We start from the raw sequence: 19,325 nt of genomic DNA, 5'->3' as shown, positions 1-19,325 counted from the left end.
ACACTCACCCCAATACCCATTTCCACATCTCACTCAGGTAGTGTGTCTTCATTCTCTAAACCTATCTTGTAATATCCTCAAGCCGTCCTCATCCTCTGGCTTTCCCCTCCATTTCCAAGCTCTTCTAGGTCCATTCCTAGGTGTGTTCTCAAGGTCCAGCTCCAGGTGCACCTGCTCTGCACAGCCCCACTCTGTGCTCCAGCTCAGTCTCTCTCTGCTCATTTGACCAACTCTGACTCATGTGCTCAGTGCCTTAGCCCAGGAGTGTCAGTCTCAAGGTCACTGAGTGATCATATAACTGATGAAAGGCTTTGTGGCTCATTACAGATTGGCCAAAGCAACCACGTGACAGAAGTTTTATAGCAGATCAACACTAATCTATATAACTACCTCTCCCAATCTGTCTTCCACAAAGCATGGCTTCGCAAGTAATAAAACACAAGAAGGACCAGTTCAGCCAGAAGGGGATATCTGGCCAAATTCATCACTCAGTCGGACCATCCAACACAATAATGGATCAAAAAGACAGCAGCTAAAAATAAATTTATCACATCAATTCAAACAAGCCAGGGTGGGCAAAGTATCAGTATAGTGCCTGAGGTGCACCAGGGGCAACCAGTGGTCCTATTGTTCTTAATTCCAAAAAACAAAACAAATACTTCAAAGATCTAGAACCCATTTAGGATGAAGAGATAATCTTTACAGGGTTAGCCCTCCCTTCCTGTTTCTTTACCCTCTTTCTCTGGCATCAGATTACATCCTGATTTGGGAGAATTCTCACCCAAATTAATATACAGCAGTAATCTTCTTGGAAAAAGATTAAAAAGGGACATAAAGACCCTAAGGAATATAGAACGCCTAGAAGGATAAAGAGTGGTAATGGAGGGAAAATAAAAAATTAATTTTCATTAATGAAAAGTTGGGTAAATTGTTTTAAGTTATCTGTGTACACTTTTAAAACATGTTCGGCAATAAGAAATGGTGGAGAGGATTATAACTAACTTTTAAAATAAAACATGTAAAAATTTCACTAGGCATCCTGGTGGTATGTGAAGACCAGGGAGGAATGAAACAATTAACAATGACCCTGATATTTTGTGCATTCATATGGGGAATACATAGGTGATACTAAAAATATTTAGTATCTAGTATGGCAAAAGCATCATGTTTGGTCAAGTGGAGGGTCAATGAAGATGTAGGAAACCCTCCATGAAATGAATTGACACAATATTTCTAACAATAGACTCAAGCATACCAAACATTATGAAGATGGCACAAAACCAGAACCAAACTCACTGCTGTCAAGTTGGATCCGATTCACAGCAACCCCTCCTTGGGTTTCCGAGGCAGTATCACTATGGAAGCAGATTGCCCAACTTTCCTTCTGAGGAGTGGCTGGTGGGTTTGAACCACCAGCCTTCTGATTAGCAGTCAAATGCCTTAGGCACTAGACACAAGACCAGGCAAACTTTCATTCTGTTATACATAAGGTCTCCATGAGTTGGAGCTGACTTGATGGCAATTAACAACAACAACAACAAGGCAAGGGCACCAACCAATCAGAATGGGACTTCAGTCAATGAAAATGGATGCTAGCCATATGAATTGGCCTCATGAACCTGGTGGTAATGTTGTGTATCAATTCTAGCCTTGCCCACTTCAAAATAAAGTAGCCATCACCCAACAGGATCACTGAAAGAATCACTATCAATTCGAGTTACCCACAGTGGTGTTGAATAACAACATTCAGTTATGAAAGACCAGGTAATCTAAGGTTGAATGTTTCCATTAATATGGGTGGCGCAGAGGCTGGAGGCCTTTGGCTGAATTCTTATGTTGGTTTGCCAAGCTATAGCTGAGTTTTCAAGACTGAGAATTTCATCCTTGACTCTAAGTGTTGTTGTTGTTGTTGTTGTTGTTATGTGCTGTTGAGTCAAACCCGACTCATAGCGACCCCTCCTTGGGTTTCTGAGGCAGTATCACTACAGAAGTAGATTGCTTAACCTTCCTTCTGAGGAGTGGGTGGTGGGTTTGAACTGCCAGCCTTCTGGTTAGCAGTCAAGTGCTCAAGAAAAGACTGACACTATGTCCTCATACTACAATAACAAAACATTTTTTAAACCTACTAGAATGAACCCTAAAAGGTGGATAGCTTGCGTTCATACATTAAAGGTTTTTAATCAACCAGAAGGCAACTCACTTTTCAAGTGCGGTAGAGTGGATGGAAAGATAAGAATCTTTTTCAAATGTCCCTTGTGAACTCCCAAGGAAAGCACTTGATATTTTCAATAACAAGTGGCCTTTATACACTCCAGCAGATACTCATTGCCTGACTGATTAAAGCAGGTTGGTGATTACGATTATACAATACATAATAAAAGAAGCCCTCAGCCTTTTGTGCTATACTCTTTCCATAGAGATGCTGTCCTAGAAGCAGGAATCTACAGAGTTGTTTTTTCAACCCTGATTTGGTGAATGATTAATGGCATTAAATACATATTTGTTTTTCCTACACTAGTACATACTCAAGGAGCTCTGGTAGCATAGTGCCTAAGGCACTTGACTGCTCACCAGAAGGCTGGCAGTTCAAACCCACCAGCCACTCCTCGGAAGGAAGGTTGGGCAATCCTACTTCCGTAGTGATACTGCCTCGGAAACCCAAGGAGGGGTCGTTATGAGTCAGGGCTGACTCCACGGCAAACATCAACAACAACAAGTACATACTTAAGGAGCTCTGGTAGCACAGTGGCTAAGACACTTGCCTGCTAGCCAGACGGCTGGCGATTCAAACCCACCAGCCACTCCTTGGAAGGAAGGTTGGGCAATCCTACTTCCGTAGTGATACTGCCTCAGAAACCCAAGGAGGGGTCGCTATGAGTCAGGGCCAACTCGATGGCACATAACAACAATAACAAGTACATACTCAAAGCCAGACCTTGTCGGAGAAAATTATATTTAACTTAAAAGATAAAATAAGCAACACACACACACACAGTTACTATTTACCTTAATATATTGAAGCCCCTTAAAAAAAAAACAAACTCACTGATGTGGAGTTGTTCCGACTCACAGCGACCCCTCCTTGGATCTCCGAGGCAGTATCTCTATGGAAGTAGATAGCTCAGTTTTCCTTCTGAGGAGTGGCTGATGGGTTTGAACCGCGAGCCTTCTAGTTAGCAGTCAAATGTCTTATGTACTATGCCACCAGAGCTCCCATTGAAGCCCCTTATTCTCCTACAAATCTGAGGCCACTCATCTTCTCTATCATCTCATTCCTTTTAATAAGTTAACGTGCTGATGTGTTATGCCACTGACATTTTTGCCCAGAAAATTGCAACACTACTATCTTTATGTGAACTTTAAAAGAATTTCATTTCACAGCAAAAAAGAGATAAAGATTCTTCTATTGCCTTACCAGAACACAACCAGGTATTTATTTGCCTGCACCTAAGCCCCGACACAGAAAATGTTCATTTATCTGCACTGAGTATATTGGCAATATACTGAGACTTTTCTTGGTCATTCATCTACCTTGTTGAGTGTTGTCTTTCTTTCTTTTACTGCCCAAATCACTGGTGTCTCTTCTCTGTTTAAGTCCTTCCATTTCTGATAAACAGGGTACTCTCTCCCAGAGCCTCATGACCATGGCCCAACCCGCCTGAGAGGCTGCTGTCCCTGCCCTCAGCATGTAGCTCACTAAGCTGTTTACCACCATATTTCCTAAAGACCAGAACATATCTATTTCAATTTTATCATCTGAGGTTTGTGGTAGGAATTCTTGTATATTTCATTTTACCAAAGCACCATGAATTAAAAATCAAATAACTCATTTAGAAGGTTCTAGAAAGTAAGATAGGTAGGAAAAATCAACATTGTTTCTGTAAACGATCTAGCATGAAAAGTGTTTAAAATCACTTTGGGAAACTGTCTCATGTAATCAGGTCTCTTTGTGGAATATCTGTATGTGTGTGTGTGTGTGTGTGTGTGTATAAATATATATAAACTATTTTTTCCTTTGCAGAAAGGAAATATTATATACAGATTATATTTCAAACCCCACCCTTCCAAGTTCACATTTGTAAATATACCACTCAATTGGACCACACAATGTAGTAAAACTGAAAGGATTCTTATGAGACTCTCTTTATTCTCAAAGAATTAAAGCCACTTACTTTTACTTAAGGAAATCACCTGTACACCTAACGCCGTGAAAAAGAACATTGGCACAGCTCCCAATTACGCGATTCCTTTGTTTGCTGGCTTTGTCTAAATCCTCAGTTCCACACTTGGAAGTTTTAGATGGCCTCTGCTTCAGAGAAGAAGATAACCCAAGGACACAGAGGTTCTAAAATGTTCCTGGCTTGAGCATTCACAACCAATAAAGACCATTTTGTTTCACCCAGTCTTCTGTACAAAGCTGCCATAGGCATTGAGAAAAAGTCACCCTCCCTAAGATAAGCCAATTTCTCCTCCCCTTGGAAATTAGTCACTGAATAACCTCAGCCCACATCCAACCACAGGCTACCACATGGGTGACTCAGTCCCTTAACAATCACTTACATGGAAAACACACTCGAATCAGCCAACACTGAGAGGCCTAGGTAAATGAGTTAACAATAAAGGAAGTGTTACAAAATTGCTTTTACTAAGGTAAGTAGGATCATTAAAACAAGCAAATAAACCACCCACCAACAAACTAACCCAACATGCTAATGACTCCTGAGGAAGAATTCCTAGATCAGTTTCCTATCCAGAAAGTATGCTGCTATGAAAATCCAGACTAGCACCCAAAACCCATTTTGTTGCCAGACTTCTGAAGTCTGTACATTGGCAACTGAAAGAAACATGCGCTTCTCCTCCTGGTTTATAATACTGGAGGGAAAATGTGCGAGTGACAAAGGAGGCTGACTATTAATTAACCAGCTCGGTGTTACCAAGCTGAACTTTGGGTAGCAGCCATCAATCAGTCCTACACAGTGCCAAGGCAAGCCGTTGCAATCATTCCGGAAAACATACCTGAAACAAGAACAGAAGATAGAAAGGGCAAGCCAAAGCTATGGCCCAGAGTGAGTGCCAGCAAGCCCTTCTGCCCCGCCCTGAACAAAATAAAGAAGGAAAAGTCCAGTGCAATCTTCACAGAACTCCACGGGCAACCATTGTCAACGAGGCTATTCCCTTCCAGGGGAACAGGCACAAATAAAGCGTGTGTTCGTAACAAGAAAAGACTTGTGCGAGGTGCAGTCGAGGCCAGATATTAATGCATCGCTGACAAAAGGTGAGGCAAGATAGGAAGCATTTCCTTAGCTCCCAGGTAGGCTCTGTTTAATCACCATCATGCTTTCCAAACCTCCAGGGACTGACTGGAACTGAAAGCTATACGAGTGGGAAGCCGGGGATGAGTAAATCCAAACACTGGGCTAGAAGCTCCACTGGCCTCACGCCATACCCCACACTACCATGTTCTGGGCAGCCTGTGCATTTTTAAAACATTTTAAAGCTTTTAGACGTTGCTCTTCCTGACCAAAAAGATTCCCGTGACATCTCTTAAAACCAGTCAGTTTTGCAGACTTTCTAAAGAATGTTGACTGCTATCGAAATGCTTTATTAAAGGAGGGGAGAATGGAACACAAGACGTTGCCACCCTCCTAAGATGTTTCATTAGACACAATATTTTGATTAAGTGGTTGTAACAGATGGCACCTAACAGGTTAGAAAAGAGAAGGAATGTGCAAACCCTTGTTTTGATTTTTAACCTAATCAGCAAGTGTTTGTTATTTCTCACCAGTGTATGGGAAGCACACACTATCAGTCCTTGACGCATCTGGTGTATACTTGGCAGATTTTGTTTCTTTAGTCAAACATGTGCTTTCCAGGAAGGGGGACTTAGGGGTTGGGATCTCTGGTCTGATTAAGCCATAATGTTGTACAAAATGGGCATGATTCCATCCCTATCACATCCCCCAAAGGCCCTGCTTTCTAGCACAAATTCTAACAAGTAGCAGCATGGCTTCTGTTGTGCTTACTTAACAAAAAACCAAATCAGTTACCATGGAGCTCATTCTGACTCATGATGACCCCATATGTGTCATAGTAGTAGTGCTCCATTAAGGGTTTCAATGGCTGTGAGCTTTCAGGAGTAGATGCCAGACTTTTCTTCTGCGGCATCTCTGGGTGGATTCCAACCATCAACCTTTCAGTTAGTAGCTAAGTGCTTAATCATTTGTGCCACCCAGTGTACTTATCTACCTGCTCTTTATTACATGCAAGTAGGCTGATTAGAGTGTAACATATGTACAAGTTCATAGGGCCATGTCACCCTGCAGGCAACAGAAGCACTGAGCTCTCACCGATGCTCGGCTAAGTGCATAACATCATGTCCAACCATGTCAGTCAGCTATGTTAGAGAGGTGGCTTCTGTTGATCCTGAAACAATGCAAGCTGGTGGGTGTGTATGAGAAGAGGTCTGGTTTACCTCTCTCATCTCTTCCTTCATGCTAACTTCACAACAATTTCCTTTCACTTTCAAAATGCTTCAAGGCTCCATTGATAATGCACACGACTTCATTATTACTAGAGCAGTAATTCACTGTGAGGAGTGTGAAAGCCAGTCCAAAACCTGCAGAGAATCAGGATGTTAAATGCTCTCTAGTAAGCAGCACACTCCTCACCCAAGAGAGGGATAGAGGGCATTCAATATCCTAAGGCCTTCCGTCACCAGCTAATGAACTAGGCAGGTTCATTTCCTAAACAATATCCTGGTGCCATGCCAGAGCTCATTGACTAGATCTGAGTGGCTAGCTTGCTCTCCAGAGAATGGTTCATTCAGGCTAACTCACCACAAAGTTTGGCTCCGTTTGTGTATGCCCAACAACTTACACTCCACACTCTGGGTTAATTACTTTACCAGAGCCTCCTTAGTCTAGTCTACCTTGTGCCATGCCTTCATGAAATTACTCTTCTCATCCATGTAGAAACTGCCCTGCTATTCATTTCTCTCTCTTCCTTTCATAGGCAAAGTTTAAGTAATTCATTTCGTCTAAGTTGATCTTAAGAAAGGACATACAAGTAAATACGCAGCATTACCTCAACAGGAAAATAATGCATATGTTCTGGAAAAGCCCATAGTATTGTGCGATTTATTCTTCTTTCTCCTTATTAGCTTCCCCCCATCCCCCAATGACACATGCTAAATGAAATCCAAAATGTGCCTATCAGCACAAAGGTGATATTGTGAAGGGCAGTGACAACGACGTTGGGAACTTTTTCAAATTCATCTTGTTTATATCATAAAAACCGGAAAGACAGTCATTTCTTCTTATAAGATCTTCATTGATCTATCAATATTTCATTTGACAATAAATGAAATATCTCTCAGACAGGAGATAGACAGACTGTTTCCAGAATTATTTAATTCTCAGAAAAGAGGCAGTCTAGTCAGCAGTTAGCTTCTGGCTATAGTTGAGGTAAGCGTTCTTTCACAAATGTTTTGATACACGGAATGCTTCTGAGCCATGTGATAGACCTGGTGATTATGGATTGCAGTCTGGAATAGAATAAAGTAGTTAAGTTAAATAAATTATTTAACAGCCAGGCCATAATCAATAACTGCTGAGTTGCAGGACAGATAAAAGAAAAATGTCCTTCCCTCAGTGATAATCTTCTTTTGAGATACGTCTGTATTATCCAGGCCAAAGGAAACCTCCTTTTGTACCTAAAACAGTTACAAATTTGTAAACTGATATCTTCTTTGTACCCCTCATAACAGTTGTTACACATGACTCCTCATTATCTCCATCTCTGCACCAATACCCATTTTCTGGATGCACATGATTCTTTTTATCTAACTCCCTTTTCAGTGTTTTATATTTGTTCCTGGAAAGTCATCTATATCTAATTTTTCAGTGTCTTTATATATTTTTTTTTCTTTATGAAAGTCCTCTAGTCTCCCGTTTAACTTGTCCCCATAAATTTTGTACTATATAACCATATATTGTTTTATTTGTTTAGAACACTCTGTATTCTGCAAAGGATTTTAAATGGTTACCCATACCCACACACACCAATAATCATCTATCAGTTGACGATTTTTAAAGTGCTTTTTATTGCTATTTTATGGGCTCCAGAAGTTAGTGAAATAGATACTAGTTACTGCCCTCATTTTAATGATTAGGAAATTGGAAGTTTAGGGAGTTAAGAACCTTGTCCACCTTCACATAGCTGCTGAATGATGAAGCAGAGAGAATCTGTATCTTCAGACTCACCACTGCATCCAAGATTCCCTCCTGTTTATGTGTAAAATCCCAGATCTGCAGGGAGACTGTAAGCTGCTTGCTCTCAAAGGAAAGTGTCTGTCTCGGGCTACCAGTGCCTTCCCCACTGGGGTTTATTGAAGGCTTATTTGGTGATTTTGATGTTTAGTTAGTAACACCAAGAAATCACTTGCTTCATTCACAAGCCCAGATTTTCACAGCAAAGGAGAAGTCATACATACTAGTCAACATACATACAACAGAATGACACACTGCCCTGTCCTGCATCATCCTTACCATCTTTGCCATGCCTGAGTCCATTGTTGCAGCCACTGTGTCAATCCATCTTACTGAAAATCTTCCCCTTTTTTGCTGATCCTCTACTTTACCAAGCATTATATACTTCCTTCTCCAGCACTGGTCTTTTCTGACAACATAATGAAAATATATGAGATGAAGCCTGGCCATTCTTGTTTCTAAGGAGCATCATGGCTGTACTTCTAAGACAGACTTGTTCATTCTTCTGGCAGTCCACTGTATTTTCAGCATTCTCTAACACCACAATTCAAATGCATCAATTTTTCTTCGGTCTTGCTTGTTTACTGTTCAGCTTTCACATGCATATACCATTTATATATATATATATACATACACACACACACCCGTACACACATGTACACACAAGCAGGGAGAGCGAGTGAGTCAAAGAGAGAAAGCAATTACTCTGTGGTACAGTGCCTAAGGCATTTGACTGCTAACCAGAAGGTTGGCAATTCAAACCACCAACTACTCTGAGAAAGGAAGATGGGGCAATCTACTTCCATAAAGATTTACTGCCTTGGAAATCCAATAGGGTTCGCTGTAAGTCAGAATTGAAGCAATGGCAGTGGATATACATTTCTGAGGCATTATCTCTATGGAAGGAGATTGGCCAATCTTCCTTCCAAGGAGTGGCTGGTGTGTTTGAACCAGCCTTCTGGTTAGCAGTCACATGCCTTAGGCACTACGCCACCAGAGCTCCTATATATCTCTCTCACTACATCAGACATAATATATATAAGATATATCTCATGTACTTCAGACATGTTATTGGGAGGGATTAGTCCATGGAGAACATTTGGTAAAGTAGATGGTCAGCAAAAAAGAGAATGACCCTCAACAAGATGGATTGACACCGTGGCTGCAAGATGGGCTCAAACATAGCAATGATTGTGAGGGTTGTGCAGGACCAGGCATTGTTTTGTTAAGTTGTACATAGGGTCACTAAGAGTCAAAACTGACTTGATGGCACCTAGCAACAACAACGACAATATCACTTAAATATCACTGACATATCTGTGGGAAAAGATCTGGTAGATCAGCTCCTGTAAGATTACAGCCTACAAAACCCAATGGGACAGTTCTGCTCTGTCACCTGTAGCTGCTATGAGTCAAAATTGACTTAAGGGTACCTGAATAACAGCAACAATATATTTTATATATTTATATACATATGCAACCAGGAGATCAGTGGATTTGGTTTTTGGTTTTTACACAAGGAGACTTGGTGGTACCATGATTGTTAAGCACTCAGCTGCTGTACAACAGATGGTTGTTTGAACCCACACAGCTGCTCTCTGCAGGACAAAGACTTGGTGATCTGCTCCCTTAATGATTACTACCTAGAAAACCCTATGGAGCAGTTTTACTCTATCACACTGGGTTGCTATGAGTCAAAATTGAAATGTTGGCACCCAACAACAATACAACATACTATCTGAGCTGTACCTGATAAAAACTCCTTATATTATGACCCTAATTCAGCTACAGAGTGTGATTCCTACAACCACGCCCCCCCATAGATGCCTGTACCAAGTACCAATGACAGGGGCATTGTACCTTGGGCCTGCTAAGCTCTGTAGCCCTCTTAACCTTTCATCAAGGAAACTAATTATGTTGTAAGTGGAGAAAAAAAAAAAAAGAGAGAGATGAAGCATTATATAGCTTTAGGATGATTAGACCCACGGAAGAATTAAAAAAAAATCTTTAGCTTAATTATATAACATTTAAACTTAAACAATGAATTCACAATGATCTATATAGAGTCTTGAAGTTTGAAGGATAGGTATTTTTCAGGGACCATTAGAGAAAATGTGGTCAAGAATTTGGAGACTAGTACATGTCAACTTGGAATCCCTGAATTGCAGAAATGTTTAATGTATTTTGCATTTGAGTCCACCCAGACCTACCTAAAAAAAAAAAAAAAAAAAAACCTAAAAAAAAAAAAAAAAAAAACAATAGGTCTGAGGATCCTGACGATCTGTGTTCAAAAAAATAAAATTAGCCATTGAAAATCCTATGGAGAAAGGGGAAAGATGGTGTCGTACCTATATAACCCACACATTTGTTCCCTTTACCAACTTAATCCCTGAATAACTGGTAAAGTAGATGGAAATAAGGATACTAGAGTTATGAGCAACTAAGGAGAAGACAGAGTATCAGATTTAGTAAAGGCAGAGAAAAAGAGTGGATTGAACAACTGGGAAAAAGAATTGAATCCACCTAGCCAGCAGAGATGGAGATGGAAAGGAGTCATTAGAAATACAGGAGAGATCAGCAGAGGGAAGGAGGGGGAAAGAAAAAAAAATCATGGAATCCACAGAAGCACTGGGGACTCAGAATGCCCAAACCAGGAGTTTTTGGTGGTGACCTTGGATGCTCAGTGAGTAGATAATCTTTCTGGGAAATGATCAAGACCCCTGCCCCCTTGGCTTGGGCTGTCACAGAGTCCAGAAAACTCCCTCTGAGTAGGCAGAGCCCCAGAGCAAGTACAAAGAAGTGGAACTCTTCCACAACCCCTTTTAGAACAGAATGGACCAAGGTCCTGGGTTTTTGCAGCTTCTCAATCCAAGCAGAACATAGTGGCCCTCTACTCATTGGGGTCTCTGTTGATTTTGAACCACAGGTCTTTGATTGACAGTAGTACGTCATCATTAGCAGACATCTCAGGAAGACAGAAACTACACTGCCTGTGCCAGCAGTGCTGACTGAACTGTCTCGCCCAAATGCTGAAAACAGGGACTCACTACTGACCCCTTGTTTTCTCTTTCTTTTTTCCTCCTCTCCACTGCCTCAGCCAAAGGAACACATTAAACCGCCACCAAGCAACAGGACTTATTACACTAAACACCTCACCCAATAGATAACACCAATAACTTCTGTGCCACAGAATCAATGACATATGGTCATTGATAGACAACATATGGACAACACCTGCTCATCCCAACTCCAAGTTCTGTTCATGATGAACAGAGACCTGCCCCCACTTTCCCACCAGTCATTCCACCAACACAGAGAGATCTGGAGAACAACCCAGTGCAGCCAAGTTAATAATAAAAAAAGTACACCAACTCCACACTTTCAGATATAGTAAAACATAAAATCAGGGTGAAACTAATAAATATACAACTAACAATTGAAAACAGCAACTTTAAAATGTCTTTTGTTGTTGTATTGTGCCATCGAGTCAGACCTGACTCATAGTGACCCCTCCTTGGGTTTCTGAAGGAGTATCACTACAGAAGTAGATTGCCCAACCTCACAATGTCTAGGAAACAATAAATAACCTCAAATCAAACAAACAAACTAAAAACAGGACAAGACAATAGAAATAAAATCCCAGGCTAAAGAATTATCTGTCATGGAAGAAGAACAAGCAATAGAACTATCTGAGAAGGGATTCAGAAGGTATATATACAAGACTCTCCAAGAGCTCAAGGAAACCACGAACAGAATCAATAAGAAGACAGATTGTACCTTGGAAGAATTCAGGATACCATTCAAGAACAAAACAACAAGATAAATTCACAATTAGAACTCATATAAAAACAGCAATTAGAAATCCAGAAGATGAACACTAAAATTATAGAGATAGACAACACAGAGGAAGGACAAAAAAGTAGACTAGAACTGGCTGAAGAATGCCATTTCCCAACTAGAAGACAAATCCCTCGATAGTAGGCTGTATGAAGAAAAATCAAAACAAAGATTTAAGAGAAATGAAGAGAACCTAAGAGTTACATGGGATGACATAAAAAGAAACAACATATGCCTCATTGGAATACTAGAACAAGAAGAGGCAAAAAAACAAAAACAAAAAAATACTGAGAAAATTGTGGAAGGCTTGCTAACAGAAAATTTTCCCTATATCATGAAGGAAGAAAAGGTATCTGTCCAAGAAGCTTAACAAACCCCATACAGGATAGATCTCAAGAGAAAGTCACATATTATAATCAAACTTTCCAAAACCAAAGACAAAGAAAGAATTTTGGGAGCAGCTCAGGAAAAATGAAATGTCACCTACAATGGACAACCTATAAGACTAAGTTCTGATTTCTCAGCAGAAACCATGCAGGCAAGAGGACAATGGGATGGCATATATAAAACAGTGAAGGAAAAGAACTTTTAACCAAGAATTATATATCCAGCCAAATTGTTTCTCAAATATGAGGGTGAAATCAAGACATTCTCAGACAACAGAAATTAAGGGAATTTGTGAAAACCAGACCAACCCTACAGGAAATGCTAAAAGGAGTCCTTGTGATAGAGAACCCACAACAGAGAACAAAAAATTAAAATCAAGACACTTGACATCACCACTTAGAAACCAAAGCAGAATTTATTGTTGTTGTTGTTGTTATGTGCCATTGAGTCATCTCTGACTCACAGTGACATTATGAACAACAGAATGAAATACTGCCTGGTTTTGTGCCAGCCTCATGATACCTACTGTATCTGAGCCTATTGCTTCAGCTGCTATGTCAATCCATCTTGTTGAGGGCCTTCCCCTTTTCTGTTGACCCTCCACTTTACCAAGCATGACATCCTTCTGTAGAGAACTGTCCCTTTTAACAACATGACCAAAGTTGGTGAGACAAAGTCTGGCCATTCTTGCTTCCAAGGAGCATTCTGGCTGTAATTCTTTCAGGACAGATTTGTTAGTTCTTTTAGCAGAAATAGATGCTCACAATAAGCTCATAAAATAATGTACACAGAGAAACAGGGGAGTCAATCAGCAGATGACACTAGCATCAAAGCAAATAGAGGGCATAAAAGTTTTAATTACAAAACTTCCAAATGGAGAGAAAGATGGGACTATGTTTTTGTAGAACTGACTGTTCCAAACTTAAGAAGATAAGAATTTACTTCAGGGTAATCACAAAGAAAATTAACAATCCCTCTAAGCAAACTCAGAAAGAAGAAAAACACATGGGCTTAGTAAGCACAAAACCAACAATAAAAAAGAGAAGAAGCATTTGATAACAAAATGAACTCAGCACAGAAAAATACATGGAACAAAGAAATCAACAATAACACAACAAAACACACAATAGAATGATAGCAATAAATTCATACCTTTCATTAATTACAATCAGTCTGAATGGACTAAATGTACCAGTCAAAAGAAAGAGTGGCAGATTGGATAAGAAAACAAGACTCATCGATATACTGCCTACAAGAGACACAAAGATAAAAACGAATTAAAAATTAATGGGTGGAAAAAATATACTAAGCCAATGGCTCTGGTAGCGTAGTGCCTAAGGCACTTGACTGCTAACCAGAAGGCTGGCAGTTCAAACCCACCAGCCACTCCTTGGAAGATGGGGCAATCTACTTCCATAGTGATACTGCCTCAGAAACCCAAGGAGGAGTCGCTATGGGTTGGGTCTGACTTGACGGCACACAACAACAACAACAACAACAACAATGGTAACCAAAAGACAGCAGGAGTGGCAATAAAATTTCTGATAAAATAGACTTTATGGTGAAAAACAGTATAAGGGACAGAGAAAGACATTATATGATGCTAAAAGTATCAACTGATCAAGATAACATCACCATAATTAATATCTACTATGCACTCAATGAAAGTACTGCAAAATATGTAAAGCAAAATATTAACTGAATTGAAAGGTAGTAGGAGACTTGAACAGTGGCTTCAAGGAAGAACAAAAAAAACTAGAAAAAACTCAAAGATATAGAACAATTCAACAACATAACCAACTTGACCTCATAGATATATACAGAGCACTCCACCAAACAAAAGCACAATACACATTCTTCTCCAGTGCACATGGATCATTCTCCAGCATAGACCATTTGTTAGGACACAAAACAAGCCTCACTAAATTATAAAATGCTGAAATACTACAAAGCATCTTCTCATATCCCAACACAATAAAATTAGAAATCAATAGGAAGATCAAGGAAAAAATATTGAATATGTGGAAACTCAATAATATACTGCTCATGTAGTACTGGGCAACAGATGAAATAAAATGGGAAATAATAATAATTAAAAAAAATCTCTACAAACAAAGGAGAATGCAGATACAACTTACCCAAACCTTTGGGACACAGAGAAAGCAGTATTCAGAGATCAATTTATAGCAATAAATGCCCACATCAAAAAAGAAAAGACATAATCAACACTCTAACTCAACAACTCCAACTATTAGAAAAGAGCAACAAAACAAACCTACAGTATCCAGAAGTAAGGAAATAATAAAGATCAGAGCAGAAAAAAACAAAACAGGAAAAAAAAAAATCAACAAAACAAGAAGCTGGTTCTTTGAAAAGATGAACAAACTTGACAAACCACCAGCAAATTTAACAAAGGAAAAGAAGAAGATGCAAATAACATGAATAATAAATGAAAAGGGTGACATGACAACAGAACTGAAATAAAAAAGGTAATATTACAAAGAACTATACTCCAACAGATTCAAGAACCCAGGAGATGGACAAGTTTCTTAAACACAAGACTTATCTGAACTATCCTAGTTGGAGACAGAATACTTGAACAGACCCATAACAAAAGAAGAAATTGAGCAGGTCATAAAAAAACTTCCTAAAAAAAAAAAAATGTCCTGGCCCAGATGGCTCACTGGAGAGTTTTACCAAACATTCAGTGAAGAGTTGACACCTATACTACTCAAACTACTCTGGAACTAGAAAAATATAGAATATTCCTAAATTCATTTTATGAAGCAAGCATAACACTAAAATACCAAAACCATGGAAAGACACCCTCAAAAAGGAAAACTATAGACCAATATTCTTCGTGAAGATAGACGCAAAAATCTTCAACAAACCTTAGCCAACAGAATCCAAAAACATATTAGAAAAATAATACATCAAGACCAAATGGGATTCATACCAGATATGCCAGGATGGTTCAACATCAGAAAAACAATCAATGTAATCCACCACATAAACAAAACAAAAGTAAAGAACCATATAATCCTATCAATGGAAGGAAGGTTGGGCAATCTACTTCCATAGGGATACTGCCTCAGAAACCCAAGGAGGGGTCACTATGAGTCGGGTTCAACTCGACAGCACATAACAGCAACAACAATCCTATCAATCGACACAGGAAAGACATCTGGTAACATCCAACACCGATTCCTGTTCAGAACTCTCAGCAAAGTAAAGATAGAAAGGAAAATCCTCAACATAATAAAGGACATATATGCAAAGCCAACAGCCAACAATATTGTTACTGGAGAAAGACTCAAAGCATTCCCCTTGTGAACAGGAAGCACACAAGGATACCCTCTAACACCACTCCTATTTAACATTGTTTTGGAAGTCCTAGCCAGGGCAATAAAGCAAGAAAGAGAAATAAAAGGCATCTAAATTGGCAAAGAGGAAGTAAAACTATCTCTATTTGCAGATGACATGATCCTATACGTAAAAAACCCAAAAGACTCAGTAAAAAAAAAAAAAAATTACTGGATCTAATAGAAAGGTTCAGCAAAGTGGCAGGATATAAGGTCAACATATAAAAATTAGTTGGATTCCTCTACATCAACAAACAGTCCTCTGAAAAGGAAATAAGGAAAACATAATCATTTAAAATAGCTATCAAAAAGATAAAATGTCTAGGAATAAATCTTACCAGAGACACAAAAGACCTATACAAAGAAAACTACAAAACACCACTACAAGAAACTACAAGGGATCTACATAAATGGAAGAACTTGCCTTGTTCATGGATAGGAAAACTTAATATTGTGAAAATGTGAACTGTCCAAAGCAATCTACACAATCAATGCAATCCCACTGTAGACACCATAAACATTTTTTAAGCATATGGAAAAACCAATTATTAATTTCATATGGAAAGAAAAGAGACCTCAGATAAGCAAAGCACTGCCGAAGAAGAAAAACAAAGTAGAAGGCCTCACACTCCAGATCTCAAAACCTACTATACAGCCACAGTAGTTAAAATAGTGTGGTATTGGTACAATGATAGACAGACCAATGGAACAGAATTGAAACCCCAGAAATAGGCCCATCCATCTATGGACACCTAATCTTTGACAAAGGACCAAAACCTATTAACAGATGGTGCTGGCAAAATTGGATATCCACTTGCAGAAAAATGAAACAAGACCTATACCTCACCCCATTCACAAAAACAAACTCAAGTTGGATCAAAGACTTAAATGTAAAACCTAAACTATAAAGCTCATCAAAGATAAAATAGGGGGCAAATCTAGGGGCCCTAATCTATGGAATAAACAGACATCAAGCACAATGCAAAATGCACAGGCAATGGAAGAAAAGCTAGATGATTGAGGCCTTTTAAAAATCAAATTCCTATGAGCATCAACAGACTTCTCCAAAAGGGTAAAGAGAACCTATAGGTTGGAAAAAAATGTTGGGCTATGACACATCTAACAAAGGACTTATCTCCAAAATTTACAGAAAACTTCAACACCTCAACACCAAAAAGACAAACAATCCAATTCAAAAATGGGTAAGGGACATGAACGGACACTTCAGTAAAGATGATATGCTGGCAGCCAACAAACACATGAGGAAATGCTCATGATCATTAGCCATTAAAACAAAAACAAAACAAAAAAAATTAGAGAGATACAAATCAAAACAACAATGAAATATCATCTCACCCCAGCAATAACAGCAAACTTCAACAAGAGAGAAAATAACAAATGCTGGTGAGGTTGCGGAGAGATTGGAACTCTCAATACACTGCTGCTGGGCCTGCAACATGTACAATCATTGTGGAAAATGTTATGACGTTTCCTTAAAAAAAGTGAAAATAGAAATAACATTTGATCCAGCAATTCCATTACTAGGTAAACATACTAAAGAGGTGAGAGATAGGACACGAACAGACATATGCACACCCATGTTCACTGCAGCACAAATCACTATAACAAGGAGTTGGAAACAACCTAAATGCCCTTCAACAGATTAATTGATAATCAAACTATAGTACATTCAATACAATGGAATACTATGCTGCATTAAAGAATAATCAAGAATACATGAATCATCTCAGATTATGGACAGTTGGAGGACATTATGCTGAGTGAAGTAAGTCAATCACAGAAGGACAAATACTGTATGAAACCATTATTGTAAAAAGTCAAGGAAAGGTTGACTTAGGGAAGAAAACTCACTTTGTAGGGTACTGAGGATGGGAGGGAAGAGGAGGGAATATTTCAGACTAGTTGGGGTTCACATGTTGATTTGGATGAGGGAAGGAATGGTATGGAAAGTGTCTGTGATCAGCATAATGACACTAAGGAAAGGAGGGACACTGAAATGTGCACATAAGATATAGACAACGGAGGCAAATAATAGTATATGCACAATACTGCATTACCATAACACCAAACATCAGGATACAAATAAATGCATAGACAAGTGAGAAGATCAGGTGGGGGTTGGGGAACAAGAATATACCCTAAAGATAGATTTAGCTGAGGATATCTTACATATGCACTTGTGCTACAAAATTAGCCCCACACATTGCATAAGCAACAGAACACAGAGTTGGAGTAACCTCTCAGAGACAACCAAACACCTTGAGAGAATCACCAGGCCTGCTGACTCCAGACCATAGTCTTGGGGGATTACCAAGCTCAACTGTCATAACATAGTACACAAAATTTTTGTTCTACAACCTGCTTTGTTGAGTAGCGACTGGGGTCTTACAAGCTTTCGATCCGCTACCTAAGATGCAACTACTGGTCTCCTTTCATCTGAAGCAAAGAAGAAGGAAGAAAATCAAAGGCACTGGAAACAATTAGTCCAAAGATATGATGGACCCTGAGACCAGGAGAACTAGACAGTGCCTAGCTACCAATGCTGACCACTTGGAAGGGGATCAAAACTGAAGATCCTGGATAGAGCAAGGGGAAAAATGTGGAACAAAATTCAAAAACACAAAAATGACCAGAAATAGTGGTCAGATAGAGTCTGGTGGAACCCCCAAGATTATGGCTCCAGGTTACCCTTTGGTTCCGGAATTGGACTCACCTCCATAGATTGGCTCTCAGCCCAACAGTGGAAAGACCTACATGCAGAGCACCTACTCCAAGGTGGTGCACCCACCAATTCTAGGGAGATATACCCCCTTGGAGCAATTGGCCACAAGGCACCAGAGGGCAGCATTCACATGGAGGGAAAGCTGGACAGATAGGAGTGCATAGTTAAGAAGGGCACATGGAGTGGGTAGTCCCAGAGATGGGAGGGGAGGAGAGTTTGTAATGGTCAGGGATGGTAATTGGGGGTTAAATCTAATGTACACGAACTGAGGAATGTAAAACAAATTTTGCTCTGTAAATCTGTACCCAAAGCACAATAAATTTTAAAAATAAATAAATATAACAGGAAAAAAGAGAAAATCCTATGGAGAGCAGTTGTACCCTGACACACATGGAGTCACTATGAGACAGACTCAATGGCAACTGGTTTTACTGGAGATGCAAACTTGGATACCAAATGGTCATTAAGTCTTGCTTCTGTCACTGTCCTCTCACAATGTATCTACTTAGCTGTCACTAGTCCAGTTCCCCCATCAACCCTTTTCCTGTCAGCGTCAACCAGTCTTAGGTTCATAATACCAAGTCTTTCCTGTTTGGTTTAATACCTTCAGGTCTGCCTCATGTCTCCTTCCCTCTGATTTTAACCTCTCCTGACAATTTTCTGGAACCAACTCTGAGAACCTGGGTTATAATCTTGGTCCTTTTATACCTGAACCCGATTGTCTACATT

General features: G+C 39.5%; 1 protein-coding gene across 1 annotated transcript in view; it reads right to left on the bottom strand.

Moving 5' to 3' along the window:
• The window catches only part of KIAA1217 (KIAA1217 ortholog), a 476,753-nt gene that overhangs the window by 111,546 nt on the left and 345,882 nt on the right, over positions 1-19,325 (bottom strand). The gene's annotated exons all lie outside the window — the stretch shown is intronic.

Source organism: Orycteropus afer, unplaced genomic scaffold, assembly GCF_000298275.1.
Source record: "Orycteropus afer afer isolate SDZICR_OR568_19922 unplaced genomic scaffold, OryAfe1.0 scaffold00035, whole genome shotgun sequence".
NCBI classification, from domain to species: domain Eukaryota; kingdom Metazoa; phylum Chordata; class Mammalia; order Tubulidentata; family Orycteropodidae; genus Orycteropus; species Orycteropus afer.
The sequence above is the reverse complement of the archived record's forward strand: the minus strand, read 5'-3'. Positions and strand labels throughout refer to the sequence as shown.